The 15,128-nt window shown below is 43.2% G+C and overlaps 1 long non-coding RNA gene across 1 annotated transcript in view; it reads right to left on the reverse strand.

Moving 5' to 3' along the window:
* Window positions 1-1,346: 1,346 nt before the first annotated feature.
* The window catches only part of LOC150005647 (uncharacterized), an 80,713-nt gene continuing 66,931 nt past the window's right edge, over window positions 1,347-15,128 (reverse strand). The window contains exon 5 of the long non-coding RNA XR_016511693.1: window positions 1,347-1,403. This is a non-coding gene — a long non-coding RNA (uncharacterized LOC150005647). The remainder of the gene's footprint in view (window positions 1,404-15,128) is intronic.

The raw sequence follows: 15,128 nt of genomic DNA on the forward strand, positions 1-15,128 counted from the left end.
CTAGGGAAGGTGATTGCTCACAGCAGTTCATTTTAAATGTGCAGGCTTAGATCTGGCTTCATGTGTGAGCGCAGGCCTGTCATCGTGCATTCCAGGTCACTCTCCGAAATGAATTTGTCTTTCCTCAATGTTCCTCAGAGCCGGGGAGCAGACATTCCTTCGGCTCTGCATTAATCCAATTACTAAACACCTGCAGACATGCAATAACAGTTTGGGTGCCAAGAGCCTTAGAAATGGTTTTATAGACGAATGTAATCGGCTGTCCTGCTATCAGGAGTCACGTTACACACCTGCCAAGATCCAAGCAGAAAAAATAACATTCACGCTTCTCACTCCGGGCAGGAATGTTTGGTGCACATTAGAGAGACAAAGTGACAGGCATGTTAGCCTGACTGCCACAGAGCCCATTAAACATTCTGAACTTTAGTAATTGTATTCAAAGTCATTTTAGTACTAAAATATTTACCAAAAAAAAAAAAAAAAAGGTATGACAAAACCGGATTCTTTTTCTCCCGGCGACAGCGAAGGCAGACTCCTCCCCGACCCACAAGCATTCAACGAGACCAACAGCTAATGCTGATCCCCGGTGCTTCGCAGCATGTCAGAGGTGGCTTCTCCGGGGATCATCCCCAGGATGCCCCGTGGCCACAAGGATGCCTGAAATGAGAAAATAATCCCATCCCACCTCCTCATTCTACCTCACTGCAAAGCTTCTCCGTGATTGAGATATTCAGAAACCACGGAGGCCTGGTTTTCCTGAAGACCCTGAGCTGAAGCCTAAAATAGTGCTGCGCGGGGAGGCATAGGGACACCTGCCTCCGACACACCTACCTCTAATGAAACAAAGACCGGAGAGCTGTCTTTTTCCCCCCGTAAGATTAGAGCAGGAAGCATGTTTATTTTTTCATTGTTGTTTTTTTTTATTTTTTTCCCATTACAGTTTACATTCAATGTTATTTTGTATTAGTTTCAGGTGCACAGCACAGTGGTTAGATAATCATCTCCAAGAGCTCTTTTTGAGAGTTTGTCAGAACAACCCAAATCGATCGGAGCCCTGACTGAGAATTACTTTTTTCCCCTGAACGTGCATTAAAGAAATCCTATGGCTGCCTAGCGCAACTCCCGTAGTCGAGTGCCTTTTCACAGGAAATAAATGGCTTTACAACCGGAGCGGCCATGTTATTTAATTTCCACCCACCTGCGCTCTTGGAGGGTAGAGACGTGCCCCTCCTTCCTGTTCAGCAGGATCGCTGGAGACTCCGCCACCGGAAATGCGCGGGCCGACCGGAAGGTTGGCGGAATTCATTCCTGGGTGAAGGGTCATTTCCCATGAGGCGCCGCGCTCGGCTAAGCGCACATCCAAGTACTTGGGAGCGGTCCTTTCCCTCTTCCGCGTTACTGGTCTGCAAAGCAAAAAACAAACAAAAAACACTGGAAACATTAGTACCAGGACGTGAGCACTGAGTGTCCCGGGGAAGAACGCAGAAAAGAGCGTTGACCTTTCCACGGCCTCCTTTGCGTTAACCCCGTCGCCTTTGAACTAAGCCTCACTTCGAACCTGGGCTCCCCAAACACCCCGGACAGCCCGCTGCTTTCCCCACCGGAGCACTTGGGGTGTGCACCCCTCGCCGGCACTGCGGCAGCGATGAGCAACGAGGCGTAGGCGGCTAGCTGCATGGGTGTGAGCCCCGTCTTCCCAGGGCAGGACGTGGCGGGACGCTTCTCACCTCCTTCGGGTTTTGTGCCGCACGGCGCCAGCCGCCCAGACGCTCAGCAAATGGGGCCCCTGGGAGTTTAATCTCCGTGGGTTTTCTTTCTAAAAATTTCTACAGCTGAGAGGACGCATCGAACTTGGTTTGCAGCTATGTCCTGGGTCCTTGCTAAGCAAAAGGTGGTCCCTGGACCAACGGCACTGGCATCACCTGGGAGCCTGTGAAAACGGCAGAATGTGAAGCCCCAAACTAAACCCACTGAGTCAGGAGCTGCACTTCAGGGAGAGTCCCCAGGACATTCAGATGCATCGCAACGGCCGGGGGCCTAGTTAAACTACAGCCCTCCTACGAAGGAAACCCTGCAGCGCCCTGAGGGTCCTCCCGCTTTGGCAGAGAAGGGCTCAAAGCGGAGTTGTCTGTGTGACCCACAAGCCACCCAGCGCAGTGCAGCCCCCATAATGGACCAAGAGGTCTGAGCCCGAAGAGAAGAGACAGACGGCAGCATCACCACGACGTGCTGGAGAGGACAGATTGCGGTCCAGAGCCAGGGATCGCACAGCCAGACACCAGGCGGCCAGAGGCTGGCTCCCGGGCAGCATTCTGAGGCTGGGGCTCAGTCCGCCAACCCCTCCCACGCAGCCCCGCGTTTCCAGCCCACATGTAACCTTCAGCCCCTGCCCAGAGTAGTCAGCGTGACTGTAATAATAGTAGTCACAAGAAAATGCAACCTCGATCACGCTAACAACTTTTGAAAAGTAAAATGCTGGGGATATGATTTCAATTAAAACTCACATTGTCTGACTTGTCTCTCGCATAGCAAAAGTTCACTTCCTTTCGCTCTCTTAGCTCCTCTTTTCAAAACTAAGGCAGACAGGAGGAGGTGTATAAATGCCTGCTCCCACCTAAGGTGCCGGGGTCTGTGTGCCTGGCATCACTTCCCATGCCCAGGCCTGCTGAGCTCCCTCGGCAAAAAATGGCCTTCATGTTGACCTCACCCCGAATAAATCCCAGGGGTTCCAAACAAAGTCTGAGTCTCTCTCTCTCTCTCTCTCTCTCTCTCTCTCTCTCTCTCTCTCTCTCTCTCTCTCTCTCTCTCTCTGTCTCTCTCTCTCTCTCTCTCTGTCTCTCTCTCTCTGTCTCTCTCTCGGAATAAACAACTCGCAAAAGGAAACTGTTCCTACACAAATAGAGTCTAAATTCTTTACCAGGGATTGTCTCATTCAGACAACCTAAATGATCTACCTAACTTGTGCTGAAGGTGGCTTTTCTGAATCAATTCTGATCATCTAGCAGGTGAGTGCCAGAGAGCCAAGTGGGGATGGGGAGACACTGGCCTAGTCAGAATCCTGGAGCGTAATTTCCCCAAGGAAACAGAACTGCTGTCATCCTGGAGATCTCCAGTGTTCCCTTTCAACAAGACCTAAATAGAATTCAACAAACAAGGCCAGCATCTGAGCTACTTGGTGACAAGAAGACAATCAAACTTAGGCTTCCTACGAAATTCATGAACAAATATTTGTTGAATGTTTGACCCTCTTTCTGAATGTCTATTCATTTCTTATAATTAGCTCAAATGCTATCTACACTAAAATTTTTCCAAATCCTACCCAAATTTCCCCAAAGCTCTCCCATTCTGCTTAGGGCTAGTATCTTCCTCTGATGAGGTTTTTCAGGAAAAACAAAATGAGCCATTGTTGCTGAGATGGTATCTGTCTATTGCTGTGAAGCTTTGAAATTCAAATGAAGGAATTTCTGTTATAATGTCATATATATGTTCCTGATAAACCTCACATTTTATAAAACCATACATTAAAAGCAGCAGGAAAATAAGGTTAAGGGAAGACCACTTAAAACACATGAAATTTTAACCAGAGCACTGACAGAAACAGTAATAATTAGTAATACAAACAACAGAGTCATTAAATTGCCACTGATATTTGCTGCTGGTGTCAAAACATTCCATCCTTTCCATGTTTAATTTAATTTTTAATTTAATTTATTTAATTTCTGCTTTTGAGACATAGGTCTTGAAAGGCATTTGCATCTAACAAAGACCTAACAGAGTTTCATTAAAATAAAATGTATGATCCAAGGTGTAAACCCTCTTCATCAGTTATTAATTTTTTTTTTTTAACATGAGGAGCAATCTATTTGCAGGTTGGCTATTTTACCTTACAGTTCAGCAAATAGCTTAAAACAAAAGAGAGTGTACTGGTACTTACAGCCCTCATATCAGTCACATTTTGCTCTAAAATAAAGCCTTCTGGGGAACTTTCATCTTTTTAATTAAGGTCTTCATATATCACAGAGGCTTTCTCTTTACTTGAGAACAAAGTTGCCCCTTTTTAAAAACCATAAAATGTTCAGTTAAAAATCACCATTATTTCTGAAACCATTTTTCTTATTCAAAGAAACATGTTACAGCAAAACAGACTATATAAACATTTGCAACTAATATTATGTGAGACTAATGTCCCTTAAATAGCAAGAGGCTTGACTTTGTAATTAAGTTAATGATTGTATAATGAGAAGATTTTCTTGGGTTATCTCGGTTGGCCCAAGGTAATAACAAGGGTGTAGAAGGGGGCAATGTGATGACAGCAGCAAATGTTCAGGTGATGTGCGACCACAAACCAAGGAATGCAGGCAGCCTCTACCAGCCAGCAAAGTCAAAGAGATGGTGTCTTCTCTGGGGCTTCCATTGGAACACAGTCCTGCTGACCCAGTTTATACTTCTGACCTCTAGAACTGTAAGAGAATAGATTTGTGCTGTTTTCAGCCACTACATTAATGATAATCTGTTATAGCGGCAATTGGAAACTAACGAAGATAGAAAAACCAACACAGTAAAGTCAATATTAGTCATTATTCCTTCATCTATCTTATTTACAATCATCACCTCCACAATTTTTCAGCTGGGGAACCATTATAAAATTGTTACTGTGGGTATACCACCTTAAGAATTTTGAAAGTATTGTTTCATAACAGATCTTCATGTACTCAAAGACTGAGAGAATAAAGTGATTATAATCAAAAAGTCCTTTGTCAGATATTCAATATAAACCAAACAAATCCTTATACTTACTTTTTAAAGTCCCTAATTAAAAAATCCCTCAAGGTACTGCCCTGAACAATATTTAGACCAAAGGAGTCCATCTAGCTACTGATTTCAAGGTCTTAGAACCAATTATGTGAATAATAGGTATAATGGGGCCTGAACTTGATGATATCCAGTCTGGGAGAACTATGCATTATACTTGCACGGCACATTGCTACTACCCAAGAGACTGCAAATCAGGAATAAGCTGGAGCCTCATTCCCAGACTGCATAAACAGGAGACCCCATGGCTTGAGCCACCACCCAGGGGTTAGTGCCTCAACCTCACCTCCTTACTCCAAGCTAAGCCCACATCTTCAGATTACCCCCCCCACCATTTTTTAACAAAAGTATATAAAATCCAATGCACACTACAAAATATCATTCTCAAATCAACTCCATCAATTTTCTATTGAACCTCTTCTCAATGAAAAAAGAGAAAAGAGACATGGCCAGAGACCTTTAGCACCTCCTCAAGGAAGCTCCAAGGCCATTCTGACTGATCTCAGATTTCCCAGCATTCACAGACTGTACCACTCAGAGTTTCCGCTCATCTTTCTACCACTCTTTCCAGTCCGCGTATCATGTTCATAGCTTTACTTCTTGGTGTGGGACAAAAAAGCCTCAGTCCTTCACTTTCCCTGTGCTGATTCAATACCCTTTCAGATGAAAAACTGACTTAGTGAGATGTAGTAACCAATTGTCAGTCAACAAGCATAAAAAGCAGCCCTGGGGTTCTATCAAAGTCCAAATAGAAACATGAACCTGGCTTATTGGATAGATCTGAGTAGTGCCTGGCAGACCTCAAAATATACATCCCTCTTCCATCTCACCCCAGTTCTCACCATTACTGATCCCCTCTCATTCCCTAATATTTTCAGATTGGTCTAAAAGGGAACTTCAATTTCTTCCACAAAACCAGGAAAAATTAGTTCTTTTCTTCTGGAACTCAGGAGTCCCAAGCATGCTGCCGATTCATCTGGTCACCCATTGTTGCAGGAGCCCAATCCATGGCGAGGGGCTAATCGTCCACGTGATATTTCCAAACACACCCCCATTCCTGCAACCTCACACCACCCTTCCTGCCAAGAGGCGTAGTCTGCTTTCTGCCCTCGAAATATCCAGCTGCCCTGTGATTTTCTTTAAGCAACAGAACGTGATGGAAGGCAGTTCTGGGCCAGGCCTACGAGGCCAGGCAGCTTCTGCTCTCTGTCTCCCAGAAGTCAGCCTCCACACAGAGATGCTCAGGTTGACAATGGGATGGTGAGTGACCACACAGAGAGAATGGCCACATGGGAGGAAACAAGGCTCCCAGCCAAAGCCACCTGACACAGAAAGCAACATCTCGTCATGTCCCACCCACATCATACAGTCATGAGCAAATATATGGTGGTGGTTATTTAGCCAATACATTTTGGGGAGATTTGTTACGTAGCAATAGAAAACTGATAGGAAGGCTGGCATGGGTGAAAACTAAGATCTCTTCTTGTCCTAAAATCCTTTGCTGTTCATTATTTCTCAACACAAAGTCATCACCTGAAATTGCCCAAACTAAGATGTGATATGTTGAGAGGACATTATTTGAGGAGACATCCTCCTACGTCCACCCCAGAGGGGCTCTGCTGTTATCGCCCAGTGACAACTGAGAGGTAAGAGGCTGAGCTGGCTGCCACCGAGCATTGGCCCCAGGCTTCTTACCAGAAAGAGGTGTCAGGGGATGGGATGCCCAGAGCCCCAGACAGCGAAAGGAAGGAAGAAGTGAAACCGTTACAGAAAAGCTGGGTGGATAACTGGAGGAGGATTATGCTAGGATAACAACGAGGATTGGATTTCATAAAATCCTCAGTTCACAAGTTCACGGCTAGAAACAAGGCCTCCCCCGGCCCCCCGAAGCAGTTAGTTCAGCAGTCTTGAAAAGCCAGCCCAGCTTTTACATCTCTGCTTTCTCTGCTCTGCTAATAAGACCAAGTCTGCAACTACAGTCCAGCAGGACAGCAAGTGAGAAAACACAGCTTGGTCCAGTGAGGTGGAAAAGCAGCTGCCCACCTGGTGTGACTTAGAAACGCCATCCAGAGAGAGAGGGCAGAGGCTGCGACCCATCCCGGGTGCCTGTGACTAAGGAAAAGAGGGAGGGAGACCAGTCAGATCCTGGGGGAAAATAAAAACACAATGAGCCTCGACAAAAGGAGGTCGGAAGAGCGATCCAGAAAACACCTCCCGACACACGTTTACAGTTTAGGGATTTCTGCGTTTAATGATGTCAGAGGTTGTTTCGAGGGTTACCTGGCAGAGGTGGAAAGCGTGTGATTTGGGTAATAACAACCACATTGCTCAGACTTGCCTCACAGAGGAGCAGAGCCTGGCTGCCCAGGAGTCCCCGGGGAGCAGCCAGCCTCAGCTCTGTGAGGCCAGTGAGCACACACAGTCACTCCAATCTGGAACCGAGCCCATGACTCACGCATGCAGTGTAGGCCCCAGGTCCTGCCTGAGGATAAACTTGAAGAGAGGCAGAAAGGCACAGGGCCGTGACCCTACCAGGACACCCGGGCCCCAGCTGCGTGGCCCGGGACAAATCCTCAGCAATTCTTACTGCACATGGTTTGGTCTCCAAGATCTGTTTCTCTAGTCTCGAGTCCCTCCACTGTACGTGGAGAGAGTTGAGCAGAATGATGGCTTAAGAATCTTTTCTAACTCTGTGGTTCTTTTTCTTGTTTTAATCATTTGATTGATTTCTTTCTAAAAAATAACATGAAGTTGCCGCATAAATTTCTATGCTCCCCTGCTGGGGAATATTATTATATTTCATATTGTTCCCCTTGTTCTGAAAATTATAACAGCAGAGAACAGGAAAATGCTTGTCTTCAAAGACAAGGCCATGCTGGTCTGAGTGGAAGGAGTGGGAGTTCACATAGGGCCTCATCTAATGACTGATCACTTTATTAGTTACTTTTTATTAAAGCCTTTTGGTCGGACATTGTGGTCAGTACAATGTTTTTGTTGTTGTTCTTGTTTTGTTGTTTTGTTTTACTGAGATGTTCTTTGGGCCACAGAACAGGAATAACTCAATGTTGTAAGTGTCCCAAAGACACTTACAAAGGAGAAACTTTACCTGTAAGGACATAAAGTGACTTGCTAATGTAGACAATTCAGCCTTGTTATTTAACCCAGACATCTCGGTCCTTATTCACGCTTTCCTGTTCTGTTTATTCCCTAAACCTATTAGACACTGATAGCGCTATGTTAAAATCTAGCACAACGATCTTGTTGTTGATGTTTCCTCAGGTGTATTAATATTAGCACTGCCTATGTGGGTGCTGTTATTCATAACATGCAAATTCATGAATATGAATTAATTATCTGACCAATATAGAATGACCCTTTGTGATCCCCTCTACCACCCTAAATGCTTTTTGCCTTAATTTCTACTTTATCTGATATCAATGTCAGCCATCTGATTTCTTTTGGTTTGTTTCCCTGATACACTGTTGTTTTTTCTTTTTTAATCTTTTTTTTTTGTTGTTGTTGTTATTTTGCCTTGAATGGTCTCTTAACATCTAACTTCATTTAAACCAATATGTGATTTTTTCCCCCTGGTAATATAAATCTGTTATATTTGTCCTTGTTTTTGCTATTTAATCTTTTTTTTCTTTTTCTTGCCATCTCTTTCAACCAGGGAGTTTCTTTTATTATTTAGTTATTTTTATCCCTGCTTCACCTTCACTGTTTTCTCCTTTAGGAATTCTTACTGTGCAGAGTTTTGTATCCAAGATCTATTTCCCACATCTTTTCATCAATCTCATATCATTTTCATTTCAATTTTTTTTTTTTTTTTTTAGTATTCCAGAAGACTTTTTCAAGCTCTTGTCTTCTCATTAGTTGTTTTCTAGAGTATCAAGCTACCTATTCACCATTGCAAAATTAACTTTAAATTTTTGATGAAGTACTTCATCCAGAGAGGGTACATATCTTCGTTTGTTCCCTTTTACCGATGTGCTCCACAGCCTCTGCTCCCTATTGAGTTTAAGAATATTCAACAAGCACTTTCTCAACTGTTCTTGTTTTCTTGCAGCAGAGTTATTTCAGAGCAAGAACTTCTGAATCGCCTCCTGACATGCAGGAAGCTCTCGAAGGTCTGAAGTGTTGTCCTGTCTCATGACCTCACAGAAATTTCCCACTTTTCATGGTGGCTGGTGCTCACTTCTCTACCCAAAGTACTCAGGGAGATCTTCCAAGGTCTCCTCCTACTTGCTCCTTAGTCAAGACTTACCAGTTCAAAGTGGAAAGTGGCCATAAAGTTAGTACAAACTAGATGAAATAGGGTTGTGGGGAATACACAATAATACTTCCCTCATACACCGTCATCTCAGCTGGCAAGTCAACAGCACTGACATTCTCAATAATTAACAAGTAATACAGCTCGGGCTATCGCAATGGCCACTGAAGCCAAATTCTGGGGACCTCTGCATTATGCCAAGCATTATCCTGTTATTTGCTCAGTTGTGGGGAAACTGAAGGGTCCCCAGGGGAGGAATCCACCTGGATGCCAAGGCCAGCATCAGAGCACACAGAGGCTCCAGGAAGTGGCTGTCTACCAATCAATATGGAAGCACCTCAACATTTTCACAGTTGGTTTGGTCATTCCACGATATACGGGCTGCATTTGGTCCCATGAACCTGGACTCTAACAAAATTCCCCAAGTGTCTAGCATATGGATGATACCCTTCACTGTTCATCATGACAAGGAAGATTTCTTTTCCATTTTTAACATATTCCATTGATTGTTTCAAGATGAATTTGAGAGGGAATAGTTAAACATCAGTTCTCATGTTAACAGCTTGCCTAGAAATCTCTGGAATTTTTAAGATAACATTTTTCATTAAAAACCAAACCTCATGGAAGCCTGGAAACTCAGGGAATGGCTCTGGTCCCTGCAGCTGAATGTGTCTCTGCTTCCAGGATGCCCAGGGACACCAGGGAGAAATATGAATTCAACATTTGAGAGCAAATGTTCTTTGCATCATGAGCCAGAAAAGTGAGTCCCAAATATTTGATGTTGTTGCCTCTAAAAATCTAGTAAAAACACAGATGTGGGTCTTTTAAGGTTTTGTTGTGTTTATTTTGTCATTGTTATTTCATGATTTTGCTTAAGGTTTACCGAAACTGAAAACCAGAATGAAATATTCCTCACAACCCACTAACTGCTCTACAGACGAACCTTTCTGTTCCTTCCTAATCTCAGCTGGACTCAGCCCAACTGGACGAACGTAGTGAGCTCTGTCAAGCCTATTACCCCCTCTACCCCACACATATGTTCCCTCCTCATTCCCCAAATGACCACATACTTTAAAGAAAAAGACTACAACTGATATCTCTAAGATATTTCAACTCGTTTAAATATATATATAATATCCTTTCCTAGAGTCATTGCATTTCTGTTTCTCTGTCTCTCTCAGAGCTAACAGAATTCTCTGAATTTTTTTCCCATAAAAACACCTTCAGCATGAATAGCACCCCACCCCCCAACACTGGGCCATATACTGTAGAATCAGTCAATTTTTAAAGTAATAAAAAGTATTCTTTATTAGCAAAACATTGAGGTGCTTTTAGGTTATTTCCGACATATGTGGAATTCCTATTTTAAAATAGAAGAAGTCCAGATGCTTTAGGAAACATGTGTACTAAAGTGGAAAAGAATACCACGTCTTCTGAGAAAGCATCACCCACCTCTTCCTTTGTCCATGCTGCGTTGGCCATCCTTGGTTAGTGATGCCTGCTGGGCCTGTGCCAGGTTTATCTTTCCTGCTTCCTGGAGTCATTTACCTTTCCTGCTTCCTAGGTTCCAGGCCTCTCCTTCATAAACCTCAGGTTTTGTTGTAGACCATGCAATTCCAGAGTATGTTCCAGGTTTTGGAGGACAGACGCACAAACCACAAGCCCATCCTGCTAAGCCTAATGGGGTCAGCTTCCTGCACAAGTATCCAGAGAGCTCTAGGTAGGACTCAGAGTACATGGAGCTCTTTGCTGATCTGGTCCCTACTCTCTTTCAATCTTCTCTCATACTGCAACCCTCATGTACCCTGGACCTTGAATGCATCAAATGATTCTCTATTCTACACACACACACACACACACAAGATAATTCTTCTCATGTTCTCGTCATCTGAAATCCTCTCCTTCCACTTCACCTATTGAAACATTAACACCGAATCCATACGGTAAATAATATAGAGCCAGGTAAACTGTGAGCATTCATTGACTACCAACTGCTCTTCTTCTTCTTCTTCCTCTCTCTTACTTCCTCTCCCCTTTTTCTTCCTCCCTCTTCCTCCCTCCTCTTCTTCTTGATCATCATCCATCATCAATTGTCATCACAACTACCCACCATTATGCTTACAATTATCATCCTCAGAGATGTATTTCAAATCCACCTCTTCTGAAAAAGGCCTTTGTGATCCTGTCATCAGAATTAAACCACTTCTTCATACTCAGTGCTTCTTCGTGTTAGCTCATTACTTATTCCATTTTACTTTGCATTATAGTCAGTCTGTTGTTGTCATTGCGACTGTTGTTATTTTTGTAAGTAAGCTCACCCATTAATGTCCGCTGTCCCTGAAAACAGGAATCACCTCTGATTTTTCAGAATATTATATCTACCTGCATCCCAATCATGCTTGATGCTTTCCCGTAATAGCCACTTAGTAAACATTAGTTGAAATAAGTTGTCAGTAAGATTATCTTTTTTTGTTGATGTTTTAATACTTGATCTGGGTTCTTAATTTTGCTGTACTGCATCAGATATTCTGTAACTTTTTTACAAAGGCAAACATGCTTATTGTCGCAAATATTTATTTTATAAATAGATTCTGAGACTGGTACATTAATGTTCTCAATAATATAATTTGGATACTCTAAAATGAACTTTATGCTGTGCAAAAGTGATTTCCTTTTGGATCTATATAGAAATAAAAGATTAGGTTGCTCTTAATATTTTCACAGGATATCCTCTGACCCCTAAATTAATTTAAGAGTGCTGTAGGAAGCAGCAAAAGTTTTGTTTGGGTTTCAATTCCCAAAACCTGACCCCTCTAATGCTCAGCACCAAACTACACAGGAAATTTCTAACAGTAAATCAGAGGCAAAAGTGCATTTATGACAGAGCCAAAGAAAAGGAGAGCGAAGACAGGGAATGACCAATACGATCGTATTTATTACAGTTTAAAGATAACCTGTCAGCATAGCAGAAATCTAGTCATTGGCTGCAGAGTGTAATGGTGTCATTCTTTACAAGAAGACTCAGTCGCCCCATCTTCATCCTCAGCCACTGCAACAAGGGCTTATACTCCCTGGAAATGGAGGTCTGGAGAATTCACAGGCAATGTGTGCTATTCCCTAACCAAAGAATTCATTATTCAAGGTCCAGACATCAGTTCTTGGCTTTTATCTAGTCTATCTCTGTCCAATCCCTGTATTTAGATCTTACTTCTATGCAACAGATTCTTAAATTTATAATTTAAATCCAGCCTCATCAAATTTAAGTTCATATACCAACTCAACACCTCCAACTGCATAATCCACAAGGATTCACAATCAAATGTCTGAAGCTACTGTCCAAAACTCAGTCTTCAAAATAGACCCCCCACCCCAGACTGACCCTATTAACATCATGCCACGTCTCCTGGAATGGATGTTGCTGAGCTCCTTCTGAGACACATTTTCTTCCTCACATCCAATTAATTGTCATAGTTTATGATTCCTAGGCTACACTTCTCATTCAAATGCTGTGGCAGTTCCCTAAGTGCCTTGTCAAATTACCGCATGTGTGGTACCCCTTGAAACATAGCTCTGGCCATGTTTCTCCCCTCCTGAAAAACTTCCCATGGCTCCTCATTTTCTCTTCAGTCTAGCATCCTAGGCTGGCCAGTCATCCTGATCTCCATCCTAATCTCCATCCTAATCTCCATGCACACTAACCACAGATGTCTTACGTTATAGTTACATATATTCTCTACAAAGGCATGTTTTCTTCATCTCTGCACCCCTCATATCCTTGCACTGAGCACATAGTAGATGTCATTACATATTTATGAACTGAATCTCACATGCCCATCTTGATTCCAGAGCCCTATGTTGGGAGCCCCCTCAAACAAAACCTTCCATTTTTCATACACTATTCTGTACCTGACCCAGATGTCCCTAATTGGAATTGCTGATAATTTGGGCATAAGTCAGGCTAGATAATATCTCTGTAATAGCTACTTGAAAAATAAATTAAGCATGTTAATTAGCTAGCATGACATATTTCACCTACTTAAAAATAAACATTTTAAAGCATTGGGAAGGACTTTTATAGACCCAGTTAGTAAGCTTTTAATAGCTTTTTAAATATATACTTATACCTCTCTAACTCTGAATGCACTTAAATATATCAAGATGCACTTCTCACTAAATGTGTTATAATCAGACCAATCTCACTCCAATGACTCAAATCAGTGAGACTTTACTGTGTGTATAACGATTATACAACTGTCTCTCTTCCTTGATGGCCTACTTTTTAGTGATAAATGCAAAGGGAATATCATCGGCATAACATCAATCTTGACTACCCTTTTCTACCTTAAATTCACGTCAAACTCTCACTGCAAGACTCAGATATCCTACTGGAGGCCAGAGCAGCAGCTGCACGATGTGGAGCCCCCTGCCTGGGACAGCTGGTGTGATGTCCTTGTGCTCTGTGGGTTCCTCATCTGAAAAGGATAATGATGATTGCTGCTCTTGTGTCTAGGCTCCAGCATGGCCTGGCCTTGTGAACCCAGAAGCATCCCCCTTTGTCCAAGCCATGAGGACTGGTTGGCTGAGTTGCAAAGAATAAATTCTTACTCCTGGTTACTGCCAGGTGGGCATATCTGGCTCTGGAACTAGCCTGGGATCAGATTTTACCTTTTTACCCTAATCTGCTGTCCACGCCTCCTCCGCAGACTGATGAAAGTTCTATTATTCCAATTGCCCCCAGAAAATAGTAGTCAATCATTGCTGCCTCTAGCACAACATGGGAGTCATTGGGAACATTCTAGGTTACAATGCCTACATACATCATCGAACCGAGAGAAAATGCTGTGGTGGGATGCTTCATATGGCATTAATTAAAAACAACCTGAATTTTTACAATGCAGTTCTACTGCCCACTTCCCTCCTCCGCAGTTTCCGGTTCGCAACTGTAAAAAGTCTCTGTCCCTTTAACTTCACAGAAACCGCCCGTAACTCGCTCCAAGTCACAGAATTCCAAAGGATCGGTTCTTAATTAATCTGTGTAGGGGAGACATTTTCCCATGCAAGTTACCATGTGAATGATAACCTCGTGTTGCAATATCCCACCCCATTTGCCTTTGCATTCACACAAGCAAGAAACTTGAGACCTAAGGAAACCGGCAACTCCTTGGAAGAATGCCATCTACTATCAAGTTACTTCAGCCCCGAGGCTGCCCTTCAGGATATATCACATTAGGAAAGACTTTCCTGGGAAAGGGGAGCTTCAGGCCAAATTATCCAGTGTGGGCTCATGTCTACACACACAGATATTTAGGCAAGACCTTGATGTGTTCATTTAACTCTCTAGGCCTTTGTCTTCTCATCTGTTCAATAGAGAGAATGAATCATTTCCACTCGCTTTTCAAGATCATTTAAAAATAAATGGCCCTCATTAGTAAACAGCAACTCAACATGCAACGCCAGTCAGGAGAAGCTAGCCCAGCGCCTTCTTTGCAAATGTGAGCACCTCGCTGATCTTATCTGCCACCAGGCCCAAAGTCTCCTTTCTCCCTTCCTCAGACACAAGCAGGCAACACCAACGACAGGGGAATTGCGCCAGACGCTTACGTAAAAGGAAAAGGACAGATTTAAAGTAAGTGTTTTTCACGCACCCAGTATGTTTAGTGTATTTTAATAGAGGGATAAAGTGGGGCAGCCCATGGGTAGCAAGAATATTCTGCGTTCTAAATCAAACCGTTAAGATGGCAAGGGTCATATACTCGAACAAACATGATTCAACGTTGCCAAGAAGAACAGATGTACAATAGATATAGTAGGACACAGGCACACACTGTGTCAAATGGTTTAACTAGGTAAAAACTGGCTACAGTGACCATTAAGGACAGGTATGGAAGGCAAAACAATCAGAACATGGCAGAATGGCAACCTGAATGCTGGGCGTGGAAGCACACAGAGCTCAACCGTTGTGGTTTGCAATGGGAGTTGTTAAGTGTCTCTAGGATTGTTGTAGGTAGTTTCTGTTCTTTTCAATGCCTTAGAGGGCCACCTCTTT

The sequence above is a fragment of the Furipterus horrens genome, unplaced genomic scaffold (assembly GCF_987537825.1).
Source record: "Furipterus horrens unplaced genomic scaffold, mFurHor1.1.pri manual_scaffold_6, whole genome shotgun sequence".
Lineage (NCBI taxonomy): Eukaryota > Metazoa > Chordata > Mammalia > Chiroptera > Furipteridae > Furipterus > Furipterus horrens.